Source organism: Falco punctatus (assembly GCF_963210335.1).
Source record: "Falco punctatus genome assembly, chromosome: 3".
Taxonomy (NCBI): Eukaryota; Metazoa; Chordata; class Aves; order Falconiformes; family Falconidae; genus Falco; species Falco punctatus.
In genome coordinates, this window is record NC_137582.1 from 94,828,624 (window position 1) to 94,850,721 (window position 22,098).

General features: G+C 37.3%; 1 long non-coding RNA gene across 21 annotated transcripts; it reads left to right on the forward strand.

Annotated features, from left to right (window-relative positions):
- The first annotated feature begins 86 nt into the window (after nt 1–86).
- Nucleotides 87–20,606, forward strand: LOC308061172. Of its 21 annotated transcripts, none has more exons than XR_013927097.1 (5): nt 87–2,214; nt 3,307–3,448; nt 4,205–4,324; nt 4,829–4,945; nt 5,658–20,606. It is a non-coding gene; the product is annotated as an uncharacterized lncRNA (long non-coding RNA). The 21 variants fall into 21 exon arrangements; XR_013927107.1 differs by having other exon boundaries at nt 87–444; nt 1,203–1,313; nt 2,106–2,214; nt 4,205–20,606; XR_013927090.1 differs by having other exon boundaries at nt 4,205–10,282; nt 13,506–20,606.
- Nucleotides 20,607–22,098: the final 1,492 nt, after the last annotated feature.

Here is a 22,098-nt window from a genome sequence, read left to right on the forward strand (position 1 = left end):
AGCTCCGGCCTCACCCCCGCTGCGGGTTCCCCAGGAACCGCCCACCGCGGCGGGTGGGGGGCGTGGGGTGGCCGAGCTGCCCGCTCCCCACCTGCGGCCGCTGGGGGGTCTCCCGAGCGGGTCCCTCGGCCGGGTGACTCCGCTCAGCCCGCCGGAAGGCAGCCGGGGAGCGGGTGTCCCGGCGTGGGAAGCGAAGGTCCCTCCGCTCGGGGGGCCGTACCTGCCAGCTCCCCCCCCCGCCGCGGGGGTGGGCGCGGCGCCTCAGGGCCAGGTGCGGGGGGCGGCCGCCGTCCGCTGAGGCGCCGCTCCGGGGCCGCCTGAATGCTCTGGAAAAGCCCCGGGAGAACGCGAGTTGTGTTTCGCACCGCGGTGAAATCGAAATAGTTTGGAATCCTTGACAAGAAGTTTTGTTCCAAGGTCTGGCTAATGCTCTGCTGTTCCAATGTGAGTAGCAAATCGCCCACCTGAAGTTGCTGCCTTCATAAAAGTCGCAAAAACGCGTTTTAATCCACAGGGAGGCCTTCTTGCCATCTTTCCATGTGAGGCTGCAGGAGGAAAATATTTAATAATGGCAAGTGGAAAAGTAAACGAGAGCAATAACAGCAAAACGCATAAAGAATGTAATGGCCCAAAGAATCGGGTAAAAAGTGTACAAGAGAGGTAGCTAAAGGCGTTTTGGGGATAATATATGAATTAGATGTAACTTGAAAATACGTAAGATCTAGTTACTAATCATATCAGGCTATAAAATGAAAGTACTGCGTTTCTGGTAACAATGTGCAGAAGTACTTAACATTGTACATAACCATATATGTATTGCCCTGTAGTGTTTGGGGAACTTGAGGTTTTTATGTTTGCAGTGTTTTAAAAGTTTACCTTTTCCAATGCTAGCATAGTAAATCACTATGTATTATGGATAGTAGCAACAAATGCAGAAGCATTTGAAATATTTTAAATTATATTTATTAAGTGACAAACACCAAAAAGAAAGCATGTGCTTGAGGTTGACTTTAAAAAAGAAAAAAAGAAATCTGAATTCCTGCAAACCCTTCAGCAAAATAGCTGTTCCTGAAAAAGGGGTTAGTGATTGTTGAAAATATGGAAGCCATCCTCTTGAGAGGTTCTGGTGCTTCTTGGTTTGGGTTTCTTCTGTCTGGGCTGAGTATTTGCACATTTAGCAAAGAATTGTGCTTTTTTTGCAGCAATATTGGGACGGTGCTTTTCACTGTCTCCATGAGAGAAGCAACTACCCCAATAACTCAAGTAAACAAATTCAATCTTGCCTGTAGTCAGCTGGGATTGTCTAGGTTCCTGTAAGTAAATTCTCTAGATATGTCTTCTGTAATGAACTTTACTATTACGGGTGTGAGTGGAGAGATAACTTGTCCACAATATTATTTTTTTCCAGCTAGTGCTAGGTGGGAAATAGGTATCAAGAGCGCAAAGCTCCCAACTTTGTGAAGTTTGGAGGCATGTTACAATCTATAGGAAGCAAGATGTGGAGTGGAGTGTGTCTGAATAACTCGGTGGAAGCAGGCAGATAGGAAGAATCAAACTGCACCGCTAAATGGGATTGACAAGCAACCTTAACTGGAATGAGGAACCTGGGAGTGTGGGGCTCTAGACTAGGAAGAGCACTGAGGAGAGACACTGCCAAATGTGATGCTGATATTCCCTAACATCTGAGATTTTGCAGTCTTGTTGCTTTTTTATTGTCACATGTTTTTATTCAGAAATGTAGAAATTAGACAGTGTAATTTCATCTTGGAAGCTCTCTTGCCTACTGGTAAAGAACATGCATTTTTCCACATGCAATGCATTTTTCTATTTCTGTTATCCATATGACATCATTCAAACTGGGGGAAGTGTAGAAAGGGGTGTATGCTGTGGAATGTTCTCTTTAAATAAAGAAGAATGAACAACGAGCAGGATGTTTATTATTGATCTCTCCGCTGTTCTTGCAGTCTGCAATATGAACACGTATGGATTACTGGTAAAGCTGGAAAGCAAATTGCATTTTCTTTTATCGTTTTTAAAAATGAAGTTAGGGCTTATGAAAGGTACTGAATTCAGACTCTGGGGAGTGAACTTCTCTGTTTATCCAGGAAATGGATATTGTACATCACAAGCAGAGGCAGTGGAAAGTATTAAAGATCTCAAAGCTCTCATGCTGCCTGTCTGTACTTCTTCTTGACCAACTCAAGGTACTAACAGGTAAGCTTACTCTGTGCAGAAACTTAATCCTATGTCTTTGTTCTGGAATACATAACTGAAGATACACAATAATGCTGTTGACTGTAGTTTTATTGACAAGAACTTTTGTTCACTATAGTCTAGCTTAGAAATGCCAACTTCTTATTAGGTTTTGTTGTCTAGCCTAGATTGTTTTCCAGTTCTTTGAATATGAGCCTTTCTACTTTTTCAACTGTAGAGTGGTGTACCTGTATCCACGCCCTATATAGTAGGTTGGGAATTATGCGTAACACCTTTGTTCTGTTTTTCTTGTTTGTGGAAGGGAACACAAATATGGAATGTTTTTAACAGGGCACATCTTGCTTTATGCTAGTGGATTATGGGAAGTGATATCTTTGTGATAACATGTTCTTATTAGGAAATATTTTTTACTCCTTCAAATTCTCATGTGTGTAAAATTTACCCAATACAGTTATGTTTCGCCATGAAACATGTACATAGGTATACCATTAGTGACAGAAGTATCCACAAACATTTTCATCTGGCTGATAAATAAAATGAATTTAATGAAGCAAAAAGATGACTTTTTTGTTATATTTCGGCATGAAAGGCGAATTAATACCACTTTCAAAAGCTTGAATCCACCTCTCAGAGCTTTGTGGTTTTTAGCTTTGTATAAATAATTTTACAATCTGCTATGCTGACTTAAACATGATGTGTACAAATGAGGATGCAGTTTATGGGTCTTGATACAGCTAAACCCGATGTAGTTTACTGGTTTATTGTCTTTACCAAAAATGGTGGGGAATTACATGCAAAGCCTCCTATTTTTCTATGAATTGTGCTTTAGGGTTTGCATTCAAGATGACTAAGTGTTACGCAAAAGTCAGTATTTTTGTTAGATGAAAGCACATTTTGGCTGTTGTAACTTATTTAGGGGAGTTAAGTGAACCTAGAAACTTGATTGACAAAAGTGAGGCCATTTACCTCTGTAGCATGGGGAAGAGGGTGGAAGAGCAATAGTTCCCTTCTTCTGTTGACAAGTACAATGGTGTTACTGATAATTTAATACTGTATGTTTCACCATAAGATTTTCATGCTGGCTTTGTACAGGTTTTTATTGCTGTTATTCTGAGATGCTCTGGAATGAGAACCAAATAAATAAGGCACGTGTAGAAGAAAGACTTGACTGGCTTTTTGCTGGGAATATTTTTTAAATTAGGAATAAGTGCTCATCCGAACTGGGGATGGCTAGGTAAGTATTGCAATATCAATACATTTAAAAAAGCATGTATTTTACCTTAAAATGTATATGTTGTTTAGGCTTCACTAGTAAATGTTTTCTGAATCCTTTCCTGTAACTTTCTGTACTGAAATTCCAGCTGCAATGATTTTTCTTAGCCTAATTTTTAAAACCTTTTCTAACGTATTCCTGGTACGAATGCATTTTGCTGCCTCAGAAACTAAATTGCAGTTTTAACAGTAACAAAAAGCTCTGTGATTATGGAATACCCAGTTTGAAATGTGTGATACATCACTTCATATTCAGGGGAAAGCTATTGTATCTGGAATTATAAAGTTAAATCAAGGTTCTGCCTCTGACATTACAAAGTACTGTAATAGTGATTTTTAAATTTTTAAATTGCACTTAAAGCGTGGAACATATGACCAGACAGATAATCTATCAAGTGTTGCTAACTGTCTGGATACAACTTCATTATTTCTGTGTTGTCACTGGTGCATATACAAGCTAGTACTTGGAAATGCAAACAGTAGGTAATTTTTTCAGAGAGACCGGACGTGCAGATATATGTTCTACCACTTGTTTGGAATAAAATCATAGAGAATTTTGCAGTCGTAACTGGTTGATAATCAGAAAAAATTGTGCTTAAGTGAGGATGTATTCAAATTATTTTGTACTTTGTGAGCTGAGGAGGTTAAAGTAACTTTACTAGTCAGTTTAAGTCACAAGCAGGCTTCTTTAGAATAACTTCTTTTTATTTGTAATCAGTTCTGAGCAGGTGTATGACCTGAAATTGACAGCATTACATTGATGACACTCCAGAGCATGTGGGTAAAGCTGTCTCACTTGTGCCTGCAGGTCTTTTGTTACACTGGAGACAATGGCAGAGTAAGTACTAGTGAGGCAGGTTGATTGATAGAATGTTTTCCATATAAAAATTTCTCACTGTCCTATCACATGATTTTTGTAATAGTTTAGGGCCTTCTAGACTGTAAATAATACGGTATGTCATGGCTGTGAAAAGTCTGAATTCAGGCCCTGCTTCTGAGAAGTGAAGAGGTGATAGATGTTCTTTCTTGAAGTGCAAGATTGGGATGGTTTGCTGAGTAAGCATGTGGTTTTTTTATACGTCCTGGAGATACATGATGTCTGCTTTGAAATGTTGAGGGATATCTGGGCTTGAGAACCAACCTAAGAACAAATGCTGGATCAGATCAAAGGTCTGTTTAGTCACTCTTTCTGATGGAGTCTGTGGAGCTGAGGACACATTAAGCAGTTCTCCTAGCGTAGCCCCCTGGCTTGTGCTAGTAACTTGTGTGGAGCTTGTGCCTAGATTGTTTAATGGCCACTAGTAGACATCTCCTCCATCACTTTGTCTATCTTGCTTTGAAGGCATTTAAGTTCTTGGCCTCTGTGATGTTCAGTTAAGGAGCTGCCGAAGGGAGGTTTAACACATTCTCAGTGTGGATATATCTGAGACTGAAGGGGACTGTAGCAGTCATGAAATGGGTAAGTGGAGACATTATATAGAATTTTGAGGTACGTGAACTTGGAAGGTAGGTGTTTGATAAGCAAGGTATGTTCCTGGAAGACAAAACAAATGGCATTTTTGGTGTCAACTGGGTACTGGAAAGGAAGGATTGATATCTCTCAAAAGAAGGAAAGGCAAATACGAAGTCCATTTTATGCTTCTGATTGGTGGCTTTGGAGAGAGAGTAGGTTTGGACAGACTTGGCTGGAGAATGATACTTTTAGTTAAGCATCAAAATACGTTATATTGTGTTGAAATATATTTGAATAAAAATTCCTGAGTTTCTGAAGTTTGTTCATCGTTACATCTTAATTCCTGTTAAAAAGGCGGTTGAAGTAATTTTTACACTTCTGTGGTTTCTTCGGCTGAATTGGTTAATGATATTAGTTAATAATTTCGAGTCAAAAACCTCTGTATAATTTGCTGATGTGCCAGGAAAATAAAGTCAGCTAGGAATTAGCCACAATTGCAGTTAAAAGCAATATACCGTATTTATTACTAAAGATTTGGTACAATAAATAAAGGATTTTATATGTATTCTCAAATTTTCTGAAGCCAAGAAAGACTGTGGAAAACCTCTGTAACATAATGTAATCTGAAGAAACTAACATGTTACGCATGGGAAGGTTTTGAAATGAATTCTCACATCACTTGTTTTGTACTCATGAGTGTTTTTATGATATTTTATAGTGTCTTATGAGTATCTTTCAAACATGAATTGATAAAACAGCACTCCTGTGAAGCAGTTTTGTCACTGCTTTATGGGCATCAGAACTGGTATGCGACGAGACAATGATATGTCCAGGTTTATATGGACTTCAGCGGCAGAGGTAAGAAGGGAATGCACATCTCCCTCTTGTGTTAACTCTTCCTCATGTTTTACAAGGATTGAGAACTTGTCATCAGTGTGCCAGAGCATTTTAATGAAAAGTTCCATTAAGCCATCCTAATCTCTACCCTGTTATCTGAGAATGGATCCGTATGACACACTATAGCAAAAAGTATCTGCTGAAAATGCTTAGCCTGCCTGTTTCTCCTTGCCTCAAATCAGCATAAAGTGATATCTTCAATGCATGAAAATGTTTTGTACTGGAGTAGTACTAGAGTAGCCGGAGAGTCATTGTCAATAAATGTTCCCTACTTGTTGTTGGGTGGAGACTTTTGAACTGACATGTGCCATGTTCAGCTTCCTCTGGTCCTGTTGGTGAGACGTGTGGTTCCATTTCTGCAACAGGCAGGTGATCAAAGCTGTCAAAGTCAGAGACTTGTTTAATTGCCAGCTTCACCACCTGACATCTTTTGTGCTACAAAGTTGCATTCTGTTTTGGTTTGTAGCATTTGGTGTCATCAGTACTGTTTTCTGTTAGAGGACTTGGGTCTTATCTCTGGTTTCCCACAGTGTAGAACTAACGAGGTAAGTGATGTGTTGAGCATATCCTTCCTTCTCTACAATCTCACCATCGTTTGCCATATGTTAAAAGGCCACAGGAGAAATCTATGTGGGCTGATGGTTATTGTGTAACGTCCAGATGTCTGGACCAGTGGTGCTTGGACCTGCAAGAGCGTGGCTTTGCTTCCAAGTATTTGTCTTACTTTGAGATCCTAGTTTTCAAGACCTTACCTACGCTGTTACACTAAAATGGCATGAAGACAATGAAAACAACTAAAACACCTTTAGAAATGTGATTTGTTCAAGTTTTGGAGCTGTACAGAAGAGGAGTAGGGCAACTGCAGAGCAGACATTTGTGTCCATGTGCCCCCCTTTCTCCCCCAAGAAAAGTAGTTTCCCTCAAGAAAGGTATGCCTAATCTTCTAAATGCTGCATTGACTTTTGGTTTTGTGTGATTTCAATGTTACTATGATGTACAGAGACAGCAAGCAGAGTTAGTTGATGCTTTTCAGTGCTACGTTGTCAGTGCACATTTACTGCCTGTTCCACTTTCCACAACAGTGAACAGAACCTCTGATTTCTTGTGCTAATGGTCTGGTCAAACCAGTTGGTGATACTTGGGTAAGGCAGCAGGGTGCTGCATGCTTTCAGACATCCACATGATTACTGTGCAGCTACTGTCTGGTGTAGACTCCTGAAGAACCATCTTTTTCCCCATCTTGCAGCAAACGGCTGCCTGTGTTGTCCAACTAGGTGAAACCCTGTGCATGGGAATAAATAATCTGCAATACTATTGGAGACTGCTACCTTAAAGTTGTGAGTGGAGAGACAGGTTTTGATTTTTTAAAAAACAACAACCCCCACCCACTGCAAACCCCAAGAGCCCCCCACCACATTTTGCAAGCTTAACAGTAGCACAGATACAAGCAGAAAATGTTTGTTATGTAGATATTTCAATGTATGAAGAAGGTATGCAGAAAAGACCTCTAAGCATTTTATTTCTGTAGTATTGTCCTTTTATAGCAGTATTTTTTTTAATTTCTGCACATTTGCATAGTAAGTATCTTTTTCCCATTAGTAAGAAAGGCTCCTAATTATGTTTCAGTCTTCTTTATTCTTACTACTATAGCATCTAGATTCTTCATGCAAGACAGGATTTAAGTTGTGTTCGAGTTTGTGTAAACTTAAATAAACCTCTCTGACCAAGGAAGGTTGTAATTTGCAATAACTTAGGGAAAAAGAGAAATAAATACTAATTCCCATGATGTATGGCCCATTTCAGCGGGGTCACTTTTTATTTGGGTATGTTCTACTGGGCATGAAGAGAGTGCAAGCATATGATACATAACTTTCGAGTACACAGCAATTATCAACTGCTAACGTGTGGTGGATAGCTAGGGCTAACATGCCATGAAGTGAAGCATTAATCTCACCACATCCAGTGCAGACGGCTGATGAGCTTTCTAGGAAAGGTATGGAAGTGGTTTCACTTCAGTTTCTGTTTCTCCTTTTCCTTTCCTGCATGGCTTTAGTTTACATAGTCTTTCACAACTTAGTAAACCTGAATAAACATTACACAGTGTGCTGCTTAAAACCTGGCCTTGACTCACAGATATCTGAGCCCCTGGACTGTGGATTACACTTGGAATTTTATTGCTTCAAGAAACACCCGGTTAAGAAGTATGGCTAGATCCTTTAGTGTGCTGACAAACATTACAGCTCTTAGCTTGTGAATCTGTGATTTTAAGTACCAACCAAACAGGAATCAACCTTTCCACACATTTTGGTAAATAACTGGAAGGACAGAATTTGTATGTATACCTTCAGGCAAAGAGCACAGTTGATTCTTTGAAGGTTGAGCTTTATCAGCACTATTGGTGTTATGTTGATTTCTTTTTATTAGGATTAAGTATATCAGTAAACTTTCTTTTCTCCTTCTAAAGCACTGTATATTGGCTTCTTGAAATACAGTAAGTTTCAATGTATCCAGAGTCTATCTAAAATGCTTGAACAGAAAAATATTTTGTGGCATAATTAATGCAGCTGGCAAAGATAAATTGATAACTAGAAAGTTATCTTCAGTGTCCTAAAAATTGTTTTGTATGTGACTTCATTGCCTTAATTAAAAATTCTTATGGATGCATCTCCAGCACCTAACTAGACAGGGACAGTGCCAAACTTTGGGCTCAACTCATTGCATAAACATTTAGGAGAGGACAGGATAAAAACTGTTTTAAGTTCTAGAAGATAGCAAGAAAGTGCAAAACCCATAGTAGAGCCATGAAAACATTTGGGTATTATTTATATTAAATTCTGAATGTTCTCTTTTATAATTTCATTTGCATCATTTTTACAGCAACTGAGTTACTCCTGTAGGCATTAAGTAATTTAAAAAGCATTACATTTCTTTGAGTGCTTATTGAGTCGTCATAGGTACTTCATCTTTTATTTCATTTTTATTAGCAACTCATGCACAAAATAGAAGGTAAAAGTTTACTGATTTTGCATGAAATTGCTAATTCCACAGTCTGTGAGTACCCATTACACCATGAAGCAAAGAATACAATTCTTTTCAACCTTCTACAAAAATGAATACATTATTTTTTGAAAAATCACCACAATTTTTGCCCCTTAATTTTTTTGCTGGGAATAGTAATTGCAATAAAATAGCGTACTGTCTCCAAGTATGCTGAAATGTTAGACTATTTACTGCCATAGTAGAGATACATAAAGAAACTAGTTTTGCTTTACTGAGTAAACAACCAGGAATATTTTGATTATGAATATGTAAGCGTCATTTATATGTGGTGTGGCTGACTTTTTCCTATGTGTCAAATCTATACAGATTAAGAGTCTGATGTAAATGTCAATATGGATCCAGGTATGACAGCTCTATTTATTTCTAAACATGATGTACAGTGCAGTGCCTGTTTCTGTAACCAAGTGTGCCTGAAAATTAAGTGTGGCATATGCATTCATTTAAAGAAATGGCCTACAGTCTGCTGAAGACATCACATAAAGAAAAATATCCTTTTCAAGAACAGAATTTGTTACTTGGCTATTTTAATGTGAATTGTTTCTTCTTTGCAGCATGTCTACTATGTCTTTGGTAGCCAACCTGATTACCCCACATCATAAAAATTTAGTACCTTTCTACTGCAGTAGTTACTGGGTTATTGTTCATTTTGAAGGTATAATCAAGTCCATAAATTGCTAACTCTGCTGCTGAACTTAGGCCAATAATCTAAAGTCTTTTGGTGTTTTTTTCCCCCCCCATGGTCCATCTTGCAAGCTGTTTTCCTTTGCTAAGCAGTTTAAACTGATACTTACAAATAAGTTAAGTAGCATTATACCATGGTCGTTATTCTCAGTTTATTACAGTTGCATTCCAATTGCTTGGTTATGTTGAAGGTAGTATATTTTTGTGGTGGTTTTGGTGTCTAGTTTGTTTCTTTTTCTGAACCTGCACGGTATTATTATTTGGGGTAATCTGACCAATTCTGCCAAGGCCTTCAGCATTTTCTTTATAGACCCAAATCACATTGTAACATGGCTAGGTTGCAGTGTAGTTGGGCTCCATTAATTATATTGTTTAGTGATACCTGGAGCAGAGACATTATTAATGGTGTGTAAGAAAGATGAAAATTATTTAGGGTACAAAAGCTGGTGGCAGAAAATCCCTCTGTGAGCAAGAACCAGCAGGGTTCACTGTAAAGGATTAAAGGTAGTGTTGAACAATTTCTGTTTAGATAGAAACTAGTGTCCTTTAGTTCCTGTGTACCCAATGCATTTAATTTTGAAGATTAACCAATTCTCTTTTTTTTCATATTTACTACAGGAGACAAAAAAGAAATAAATTTTGTTGATTTAATAAAATTAATAACTGTTCTTCTTATGGTATTGGATGTGGCAAATGCCTGGACTGGTAAGTATGGTTAGTATTACTCTATGTGAGCATCAGTTGCAGCTGACAATTCTGATTTTTTACAAATTATTGTACAATTCCAATACAATCTGGTTGTATTGGAAGAGCACCTGCTCATATGAAAATAATAATTTCATGGTCCTTTGCTTGTAAAGATATTATGCTTCAGCTATCTTAAAGGCCATTCCTTATGGGAAGTAGCTAGAACTCAGTTTGGAACCTCCCTGTTGGGAACTCTTTGGTAGTTCACTCAGCAGCACAATTGTTCCGGCCTCACTAACCAGAATCATTGCTTTTGGCTGAGGTATCTGGGCATATCTCAATAACTCTTCCAATACCAACAGATATTTTTTATTTTTTATTTTAGATTGAAATAAATTTTCTTTTTGTAACTTTTCTTGGGGTTCTTCAGTTTCTTAATGTTTAGTGTTCTACATGGTGGAGTGTCCATGTAGATATTTAAATTACATGACTACAAAACTGAACTGAATTTCAGTTTAAAGGGATAAAGTGTGGTGGTAGGTGTGACCTTAAAGCAATGAACAGTGATGTTTTGTGACTTACACCATCCATTTATAATATTTTCCATTACAAAAGACTGAAAACCGTTCTGTTTGCTTGTTTCCTGAAGTGAAAAGTCATCTGCATAGGAATGTGTTTTTTTTAGTCCAGTCATTTATCTGTACTACTTTGAACTAATATGGTGTTTGATAATTTCTGCGGATGACGTAAGCTCTCACAAATAGTCTTTCAACACCATGCTGTTTTTATTCTAGCTCCTGTTCATAGGTGAGAAAACTGAAGAAGTGAGTGAAGCATTTATAACGCAGTGGGCAGTAGTACTTATACTGTTAGGGCTCATTAATTCCTTTCCCAGCCCAGTGATCATTGTCCCAGAATGCTTCAGCTTTGAGGAGAGTTTGACTTTGTTTCACAATCTAAAACGTAGACTGATTCCTTTTTTTGTTTTGTTTTTTTGTGGTTTTTTTTTTTTTGTTGTTGTTGTGGTGTTGTTGTTGAAGACAGGCAGATTTGTCTTTGTTTTCAGAATTTTGGTGTCTCAGTGCATTTTCCACTTTTTTTACTCCTATATTTATGCTTCTGTTCTGTGAAATCAAATATATTTTTTTAGAACTCTTTAGGCACGTAGGATAGTAATGGAAAAAGTTTCATCCAACCAGATTTTAGCTGGATGAAATTAAAGAGTTAATCAGGATTAGGAAAGCTTCTCTGATCACAAATGTAAATGTGAACAGTACTATGGGTTAAGTAAATTTCCCTCCTAGTAGTTTGTGGATTGAAGTTTCAAAATGGAAGATGAAGCCTGTGGATTAAGTCACTTGTTTTAAGGAATGAAACTACTAAATAAGCTTTTCATATGGATGTCAATTTTTGTAATGCTTGCTGAGGAGCAAGGTGTTTGTTTCCCACCAAACTGAAAGAATCTGAAAAACTGATCTTTGGTCTTGCTCTTTCTTTGGCCATGTGCTCAAATGCCATCAGGCTCAGCAAATGTTGCCTGAATTTAATATTCTTTGGCAAAACTATTTTTCATTTCAAGCAACTGGATTATCGGCATGAGGTTACTAAAAATGATGAGGTGTTTTCACTTGATACTGAACTGGAAGTCTGGGAGGAGGACGAATGGTTTCTGTATCCCTGCTGCACACAATGCTTGGCAGTCTCTGCCTGGACTTCTGCTAGATTTAATTTTGCTGTACTTGAGCCTTGCTTGGCACTCACAGCTGCTCTGCAGACCTGGAGAAAGACTTTTTCATTCAGCTGTTCTGTTGCAAATACTGGTTTTATTTTATTATTTTTTTTTTTAGGTGAAAGTGCTTTTCAATCTGCTCCGTGCTACGCAATTTGATTCCATGTTTGCTTGGGTAATAGATTTGGGTATATTATTTGTTGTTCTTCAGCATCAGAAAGTGACTTAACCAGATTTCAGCTTTGAATGTATTCCCCAGTATTGCTTGTTCGCTTAGGTGCTTTGGACATTTGGCTGGTTGAACAAAAAGGACAGAAAGATTTCCGTGCCCTGGAGAGATGCTCCTAGAGGCAGCTTTTGTATATTTTTCTGGTGGCAGCTATTGCTGTATGTTTGTCATGAACATACAAGAAAGTGTGGACAATCTTGAAGGAGCAGAGAAGAGTAACTCAATGGTTATATTCCTAATGTAATCTCCTTGTTATGTAAGTATGTTGCAAGCCTTCCAAGCTCGCAACTGCTGCTATTGTTGACCTGCTGAATAGAATTTGAGGAAGAGAATACGTTCACCAGGAGTAGTAAATACTTTCTCTTTATGAAATTGTTTAATTTTATATCCCTTCCTACTGCTGGTAAATCCTCTGCGTAAATTTAAACGCGGTTTCACAAAAGCTTATCTCAGAAGTGTATTTACTGAAATGTCAGTTGCAATTTTTTTTTCTTAGTGTCTGTTAGAGGAAAGGGTGGAATGTGAGAGCTGCAATAGTACTTACTCTAGACCCTCTGAAAATCGGATACAACAGTAGTTCTTAATAAACCTTTTAAGTTAAACTAAAACTGTGTTCAGATTCTGAGTGTCAGAAGTGCTCGGGAATGGATTGGGAATATTTGCAAGCCAAGAGCCAGTGGTATCCCCAGGGTGGTGGCTGAATATGACTATTAGGAGAGATGACTTTTACCAGAAGTCCTGTGCCCTTCCTATCAGCGTGATGGCTGGCAAGGAAAAACATATTCTTTTTGGCAAATTCTGTTGGCAACAACAAAGGGACCTTGTGTCCTTGCATTTCTCAACAGATTTTGATTGCTATATGGACTAAAGTATGCTGGAATGGACGATAACTAAATTTTCCTCACTGAAGTAAGAAATCTTGGACAGCCATAGTACATTTAAAAATCTGTGTTAAACTTGCATGTAGGTTTTGTAATTCTAGTTGTTTCTAATAGTCAGCATAAGGATTTCTTAGAGCTTCTCTAAAGGATGCTTTTATTGTGCTCAGTTTATATAGTGAAGCTGCAACCAATTGCCTAGACTGTCTTTAGTTCTCATTGCACTGTTATGTTCTGCTTTGAGGCAATAGTGAATAATTTTTTAATGAGGAAGGTAGCATTAATTAATAATAGAAAAGAGTTCTAAACATACAAAACATCAAGTGTGAGCCCACCGTGCGTGTAACTTATCTCTTTATGGGTCACTTTTAAGTGTGCATGTCCATGCATGATTTTTTATACTAGGACTTGCTGATGTCACATCTGATTGTGAATTATGTATACGTAAGAGATTTGTGCCCAGCAGACGACATCTACTCCTAGTCTGTACCCATCACTTCCATAGAGAGTGGTCCAAGGAAGTTTTGACTTGTGCAAGGAGAAAAAAATAAATACTGCATGTTCCTATGTGACCGTATTATACTGTATGACTTTCACTGCCTCTTGCTTGACTAGCATGTTAATAAAGACATTTAGGTCAAAGCAACCTTGTTAGACTTGGTGTGGGTTATTTCCTCCTTGGTGTAGTCCTCCCATACGGTTGTGTCAGTTCCAGCAGTGCAAATTTTTGCAGCTTGTTATTTGCTAGAAATGCCAGCATAGCTTCATAGGGAATTGACACCAAGGAAACCAGATTAAACAGTATGGTGCGATGCAGACATAGGCACAGAAGTAACGCGGTATATAAGTCTTCCATCCCTTTTTGACTATTAATTGCCCCAGAAGACTGTCCATGTTCTATCGCAAGGATGGAAACAGAGAACATTTATAGAAATTAATGCCGTGTGGTTAGCCAGCACCAGGACCCTAAGAACTTAAAAAGTATGAATAAATGTATTCCAATTACAGACTAATGCAGGTAATGGGTTTACGGTACTTAGAGGGCTGGATCTGTTCCCTGACAGCCTGCAGACATTAGGGGCCCCTCATGACCAGCCTGCAATGTAGGCATTATGGAGTGATTTTTACTTTACTGCCTTTTCCATCAGATCATCCCCTTTCTTTCACACACAAGGTTAATTCACTTCTTGATCACATTATTTCCTCGCTGCTCTTTGACAATATAAAAATTCTGAGTGGACAGCTCAATCCCTCTTCCATCTCAGATTTGATTGTTATGGTATTGCCTGGCGTCCCTCAGAGGCCTCCAGCAGCCTTTGCTGCACTTTATGACACTTAAATGGCTGGGCTACAATTTCTCCATCTATTCACGAAATGCTGTTAATAACTCATTTCCAAAGAGGCCCTTCTTTATGTCTTGGCATTAAAGGATTTTTTATTAGGTGCCAGGATAGGTGACACACAGCCCCAGTAACCAAAGAGTTAATTAATCTGTTGAAATTTATTGCCTTTTATACTGCACTCAGTGTGACAGTCCCTAAGAGAAACAGATACTATATTTACAACCAAGCTGAAATATTCAGTAATATAGTCTGCATACTGACCCACTCCATCAGTGTATGCCTTTTACTGGAGTACCCATTAATCAACTAAGATGGATTTGTGTAATCTGTCTTCTTTCTTATTCTGAGATTCCAATAAATATTGAAATAATAATTTATTGATTACTCTGCAATATAAATGTGTAGTAAAGGCACCCAAGATATTTGCATAGTAATGTATTTCAAAGCTCTTTGGTGTTCTGTAGGTATGAGGAAGAGAGAGATTGTAAGGGTGGTTAAGAGAGATGGAATTCCGTCAGAATGCAGAACACCAGGTTCAGTTTTAGCAGGATGTGGTGGTCCTCTGAGGTCATTTTTGAGATTGGTGAAGTATAAACTGTAACAGGTTTATAGTTGTTCTCCAAAACCTCTGTATGAAGGGTAAGCCTATGTTGTGCTGTCATTTGGGTAGCAATAAATACAGGGATGTCTGACTGTTTTGTTTCGTAGACAGTGTTTCAATTTTTTTTTCAAGTAAGGTGTTTATCGGAAGGTACTGGCTTTGTTCTTTCCAAAAATAACAGTGTGGGCTGCCCACTATATTGAAGTCCTGCTGTAAAAGATGTGTATCCCTATAATGTATGTAACCCAATGGGGCAGATAATCTGATGCAACTCTCCTGAGAGGTGACGTATGGAAGGCTCTGTTAAGAGAGGGATTATGAAAGCTTCTGCCAAAATTAGAGAATTTCTGGGAACTGCTATAATTTATAGCAGCCTTTCTTTAGCCAATGGGATGCAGTATACCATGTATTTTCTATAGCATTGAGATCCAAGGTTTCCACACACTGTAACCATGCTCTGTACTGTGGCCTGGCATGGAGCACAAGGCAGTTTTTGTTGACTCTGTGCTGCCTACCCGTGGTAATTTCTCACTACCTCCTTGTGATTTACTCCTTTGTCTTGTTTATCACTTTAGCGGTGGCCGTGGTAGAAACCCGAAGCAGCTCTGCATAACTACTGAGGTGTCATGTACGAGCAGAACAGTTTGCATTCATTTACGGAGCATATCTGTTGTTTATGACCTTGTATGGTATACGGGACTAAACAGGACTAAAACAGTGATAAATTTTAATTATGTTTTAAAGAACTGCTACATCAAAAAGTTAGATGGTCAATCTACTTGGAATATTACCTGCTGAATATTGGTCCTTGTGAGGTAGTCACAATTTACCTCTTTATGCTGTCTCTTACTTTCTTCATTTCTTTCTGATGATAAGAGCTAGAAGCAGCTTTACAATAGACAGTAAGACTGGTGTTTCTGCCAGAGAAAGTTTCAAGAGAAAAGTTGAGCAAGTTTTTTGGATCACTCTTTAAGAGGTATTATTTTACTAACTCCAGTTTGAATTTTTGCCCTTACTTCATAAAGGAGGCAACGGAGCAATAGTTAGATAAGAGGATTTCCTGGCTGCTGTGTCGGAAAAACAAATCTTTGTCTTTTCTTTGAGAATGCCGACAAGAAAGAAAGCTGCTCTGGCAAATCTTCTTCCCTAAGGAATTGGAAAAACCGGTCAGTGTGGCTGATGACTTGCACTTCACTTTCTAGCATGGCTCAAATTTGTTTTAAAGTTTTAGTGGCCTGTTAAGGAGACTGTAGTGTCTCAAAAACTGAGAAGGATCAATTTGTGTAGAATTAACACAGAAATTCATCCCTCTAATAAAGTAGCTTCCTTATTAAGAGCTGAGTTACAGTTACCAGCATGACTGTCATATAGTGTATTAGATATTTAGTTTTGCTTATTTTCTATTCTGTAAATGCAAGGTTTTTCCCTCTTAATATGTATATGGATAACTATGTGAGACTTTCAAAGGACCTGGTTTTCTGTAGGGTAAACATGTCTATTTTGGCCTGAAGATTCAAATGCAAAATTTCATTGTTACTTATTTTTCCTAGATCCCAAGTAGGTTACGGAGACTGGAATATTTGGGCTTTTTTGATTACAAAAAAACTTTAATCTGCTTCTGGGTGCTCTGCTCTCCCAATACCTTGGTACCAACCAGTATTATCTATTTGTCTAGTATTTAACGTAGCATTTTCTCACTCATGAAAACCATGATCATGAGTGGAGTTTTGGGGGATGATTATTTTTTCCTTGAAAAGTGCAGGAGCCTTTAGTTGAATTCAGTCACAAGTGGCTTATGCAGCACATTTCAAGTCTCCATAACAATTTTTCATAGTTTTGGGTAACTGCTTGTGATCAGAATGACTGAAGTATAGATAAAATTGTACTGCACAGGATTTGTTTTCTAGTGTCTTGCTGATAAGGTTAACCAGACGGTGAAGTATAATCATCTAGGCAGTACCATAGATCATCACACACAAACAAAACAGACAAAAATGGAGGAAGAGGATGAATTTTCTGTTATTTTTCTTTGTACATAAATTGAAAAAGATTCAAAATCTACAGAAACCCAACATTTTAAGACTAAAGAAAACCAGTGCCACTCTTTTCTGTCTATAGCACGATATCCCAAGGAAGTCTACACCTGTTTGTTGATTGCACTTTTTTGTCTTTAATGAAATATTATCTATTTTGAATTTGATATCAATTTTTAGTAGTGCATATTCTGTTCCATAATTCATGATGTTAAGTATCTTAAGATTGGGCACGGGTTTAAAATGCAAACTACTTAATATGACTTTTTTTTTAAAAAAACCCATGTTTCTTTGAGTGATCTGAAGTCAACAATTGTATGAAGATCACAGAATTAAGCTGCTTTGCAGCACGATCTGGCTTTTTATATTTGTATAATGTTACAAATATACAATTTTTTTTGTGTGTGTGTGTGTTTTTTTTTAATTGTTTTTTCTGTGTTATCCGGAACAGGGACTTCATTGACAGAGGCTCTAGTGATAACAAAAATACCAGCATGGTCTTAGCGTATCTAGTGAGACCTCTCATTTTGAATAACTTAATAAAGTTATCAGTTGTTTCTTTAGTCAATAGCGTTCCCCAGGGCTGTCTAGTGATTACACAGGTTTGATATAAAAATGGTTGCAGCACACAGCATTGCAAGATGCACATCACTTAGTAACTGTGCTTTTTAAGTCATAAATTGTGTATCACTTCACTGTACTGATTGGATATGATAGACTTTGGGTGTTATGAGCCATGTTGCTGCTTCTGCTCAGTGTAGTGGGAATTTTGGTTCATTGAAGCACTATTTGGAATGCTAGATCAGGTCTGATAACACATATGTGTAAGTATGTTAAATATTGTGAGACTGGGGTTTGCAAGCTTTTCGGGAATACGAACTTGGTTTTGACTGTGAGTTTGTACAGGAATTAAAATCCACTGCCCGACTGCTGTTTCAGTGCAAATGATAAACAAAACGACTGGAAACAAACTACAGCAAAGTGTTGCTTGTGCGAGAAGTTATGCGAGTTGGCTGTTAGGAATGTGCTAGGATTTGACTAGAGGAGAGGAGTGCGAACAGAGGAGTGTTGCAGAGGTAGGTGTGAGAATTATGCAGCTGCAGATTGTCTTCCATTAGCATATTGATAGTCTAGATTGTCAAAGAATTTATAGAGGTTTTAAATTTGTTAATTTTTAAGCTGTTAGTGTAGATAAGGGACTACTTATGCTTCTAGCTTCTTTTTGTGTTTCGTTTGCTGTTGGGTCAGAATTGTAGCTATTAGAATGACTAAAAAGTAAGTTCTTTCAACATGGTTAGTACATTGCAGGCAAGTTGTTACCGTGAACAGAGAGATGGTCTGAGTGGAACATAAGCCTTTTTTATCACGTATGTTATGATAGTTATTTAGTTGAGTTGTCTCTGTGTTACAGATGCTCATAACTTGAATAACTATGCAAGTGTAACAAAGTACCTGTGGGAAAACATGAGGAAGTACTGTCACTACTGTCTCATGATGATTTCTGGGAGGAAACCAATTATTTAAATTTCATAGATAATATTTCTCCACTTTTATGCGGAAATTTTTTTCATTGTCTTTTCTACTCGGATTAAAAATATTATCTACTATAACTTCAGATGTTTGGATGTCTTCTAGTATTTTCAGCGGTTTCTATCTATTATTCCACTTGTAGCTGAAGAATCATGTTCTAACCAACTATTTTTGCAGAAAATTTACTATTTCTATTTCTAGATATGTGTCTATATATGACATTTTTATTTTTATTTACTTCTAGAGAAATTATAGCAAAGTAAGAGCTGTTGTGGGTAATTGAACCCATCATTTAGGCACTGAAGTAGGTATATATTCTGAGTGAAGACATTAACGAAAAAGCCATTCAGTGGCTTAAAGGTGATTTCTGCTTCACTCTACTTCAAATGTTTTCATAACCCTGAAAGAAATGAAGGTTATATATGTGTGTGTGTGTGTGTGTATGTATAAAAACACCTTTAATGTTACGCCTGTGATTAACTCAAATGTATATTTTTTTTTTCAATTGATAATCATTTGGGACCATGTACAGCTATGGTGTAAGGAAGTGTTACACCATCTGAAGTCAATGGCAGTTGTGCGCTTATATGCCAGGCCTGACTATGGCCTCTGTCTGTTTAGCCATACTATATTAAAATCATTTGGATATTCCCAGAGGTTATGTATTCTTGCAAGCTACATATTATGGTTGGCAACTTGTGACAGGTGTGTTCTGGTTCCCATATGCCTTACGCAAAACTGCAGGAAGATATATCGGCGCTTTTCACATCAATATGCCAAAATGTCAAGAGTTACCTCTCAGCATAATGACCCTCAGAAATACAAAAGAAAAGTGCTTGGCATCATCCCTTGTAAATGCAGGCCTGTCTGAGAAGCTGTCTGTAGAAATACATCTGCCAGTCACTGCAGAGTATTGCGTCTGAGGGAACACCATGCAACACTGTCACAGCTTAAACATTGCACCTTCCTTCCATGTAATGGTGCATCTGGCACGAATGCCAGTTGACAGCAAAATGGAATGACAGTCAAGGTGAGCCTATTATTTGCTGTTGGCTTTTATTAAGCCACCTTCTAAAAGCATAGCGTTAAAGCTGGGTGAATTGTAATGAATCATCTATAAGCCTATAGATGGCATCTCAACAGATCTTCACCTTGCTTAGGTTTATCTCTTAATTTTAGTAAGTTTTGATATATACATCTGAACTTCTTTTTTCTGGTCGTTGTTTGAGATACAACCTTGTAACTGGATGCTATATGGTTACATTAGATTCCCTTTGAGAACAGGAAAAAAACCTGCTGTGTGGTAGTTGATCTCTGTATCTTTCCCAGCTCTGAGTTGGTTTTGGGTTTTTTTGTTATGTTACTCTATGGTTGCTACTAATTAAAACCCCTTTATATTACCTTAAGTTTAGAAAACTGAAAGGCAATATGATAATATGTGAAACATTTAATTTACGTGTGTGTCTACAGAAATTAAACTAGTGGAATCAAATTATAGTTTACATTTGATATCACCAGGAATTAGAAATTGAATTATACCAAACTATAACATCCATGAACTTGGCAGAATGGTGAATATCTGTCATTTAAAAGTCAGGGGCAAACCTGTTAATGTTATCTGTAGATCTGGAATTAGTTTTTAAGGTTTTTTGTTTGTTGGTTTATAATTTATTTTTTTAAGGTATAGTTTATTGTTTTTTCTTGAAAACTGAGAAACTGATGCATGGAACATATAAAGGACAATCAGTGTCATGGCTGTTTAACAAAATTATTAGTAACATATTTCAGATTAAATATTAATTAATAGAGCCTTTTCTTCTTGCTTTTTTAGGTTATAGAGGTGGATCTAAATAAAAAATGTTTATCTTTTCCAGAAGTTGGCTACTCATGTGACTCAAGTTTTGAGCATTCTACTCGAGATCTGCCTCAAAAAATGTAAAAATCCTCATATATGAAGAAGTGTTACTTGTTTAAAAATAAAATTTTAAGAAATTGGAAATATTGTTTGCGAGTAGCATGTGAAAGTTTCAGATTGTTCAAGTGTGAGATTTTATCTTTTTGATTTGTTGTTCTTGTTTCAGTTATGGTAATAAAATTCTGTGTTTATTTGGGGAAATGACAATATCAGCATTTAATACATTCTGATTGACTATTTTTCCTGCACCAAGAAAATCCTAGAAACTAGGTACAGAAGGGCATAAACCACCTGATAATAATGTTCCTCATACATGTAGAAATTTAGAAATTCAGGGTTCAGTTTGCCCATACTAATTGTTGCTAACTGTCACCATTTTGCCTTTATTTTTGTCAAGTAAATGCCTCACTGTGAGGTACTGTTTATTATTGTTGAAGTTGGCAGAAATTTTCCCTTAATTCCTCTTTATTCAGCTGGACTGTGTGTGGGGAAAGATTGTATGTCATCTAGTAATATTAACATTATAAATATGAGCCATGTTGGGGAAGTTAAGATTCAGTAAGCAAATCATCGGAGACAAAGGAAATTTACAAAAGCTTGTTTTAATATTTAAAACATTTTGAATCTTTGTGCTTTGTAAAAGCTTTTAATTCCTTTATGTAACAATAACAAGTGATGAAGTCAAGCTTACAGAAAAAGTAAAGTAGCATTTTGTTTATAGGTTTATTCCAAAAAGTCGTATTTTGAAAAATTACCATTGTAAGAAAATCTTGGTGATGTATAAATAGCATATGTTTAAGGAAAATTCTAACATTAAATTCACTGTAATTCAGTGCAAGAGAAACATAAAACTAAGTATTATTTAAGTCCCATTTTGGCCTGTAACATACATTTCACCTACAAAATATGTTTTCTTTTTAATGTTTCTGAATATTTCATAACTTTTTCAATGAAAAATGATTTTGTTTTTATCAAATCAATGATTGCCTTGAACTTCCAGGACAAAATTGTTATGGAAGTCAGGTGGTGTGTAGTTTGTTGTGTGTGTTGTTTCTTTTTTTCCCCTCCTGACTTGATTCCTGCTCCCCCACCACCCCCTGAAAAAAAAAAAAAGATGTATAACCTACTGTTCATATTGAGAGTGACAGTAATTTAATATTCCAGAAACAGTTCTAACTAAGGTTCTTTTAAATAATTTGCTGATACAAATGTTAATAAATTAGCATTCACAGCACCCCTGTGAGTGCTGTGACAGAACTGGTTAGCAAAACTGCAATGGAACGCTTCTGTCAGGAAATTCAGCTTTTTTAAGATCAGTCAGTTTCATGAATTTGTTTATTTTCCTGAAAATTTATTTTGAAAAACAAGATAGTGGCAACATCCTGCTGTAGTAGGAGACATTTTGGTTTTTAAAAAATGTTATTTACTTCAAATTTTATTTTATTTGTTGTGTAGACAGACAGCCTGAACTAGAGGGGTGAGATGCAAGGCAAGGAAGTTTGTTCTTATACAAATAAAAAATCATCGTAGAAGGACAAGAGACAGTGCCTGTTGCCTCTACTCCATACCAAGGTGT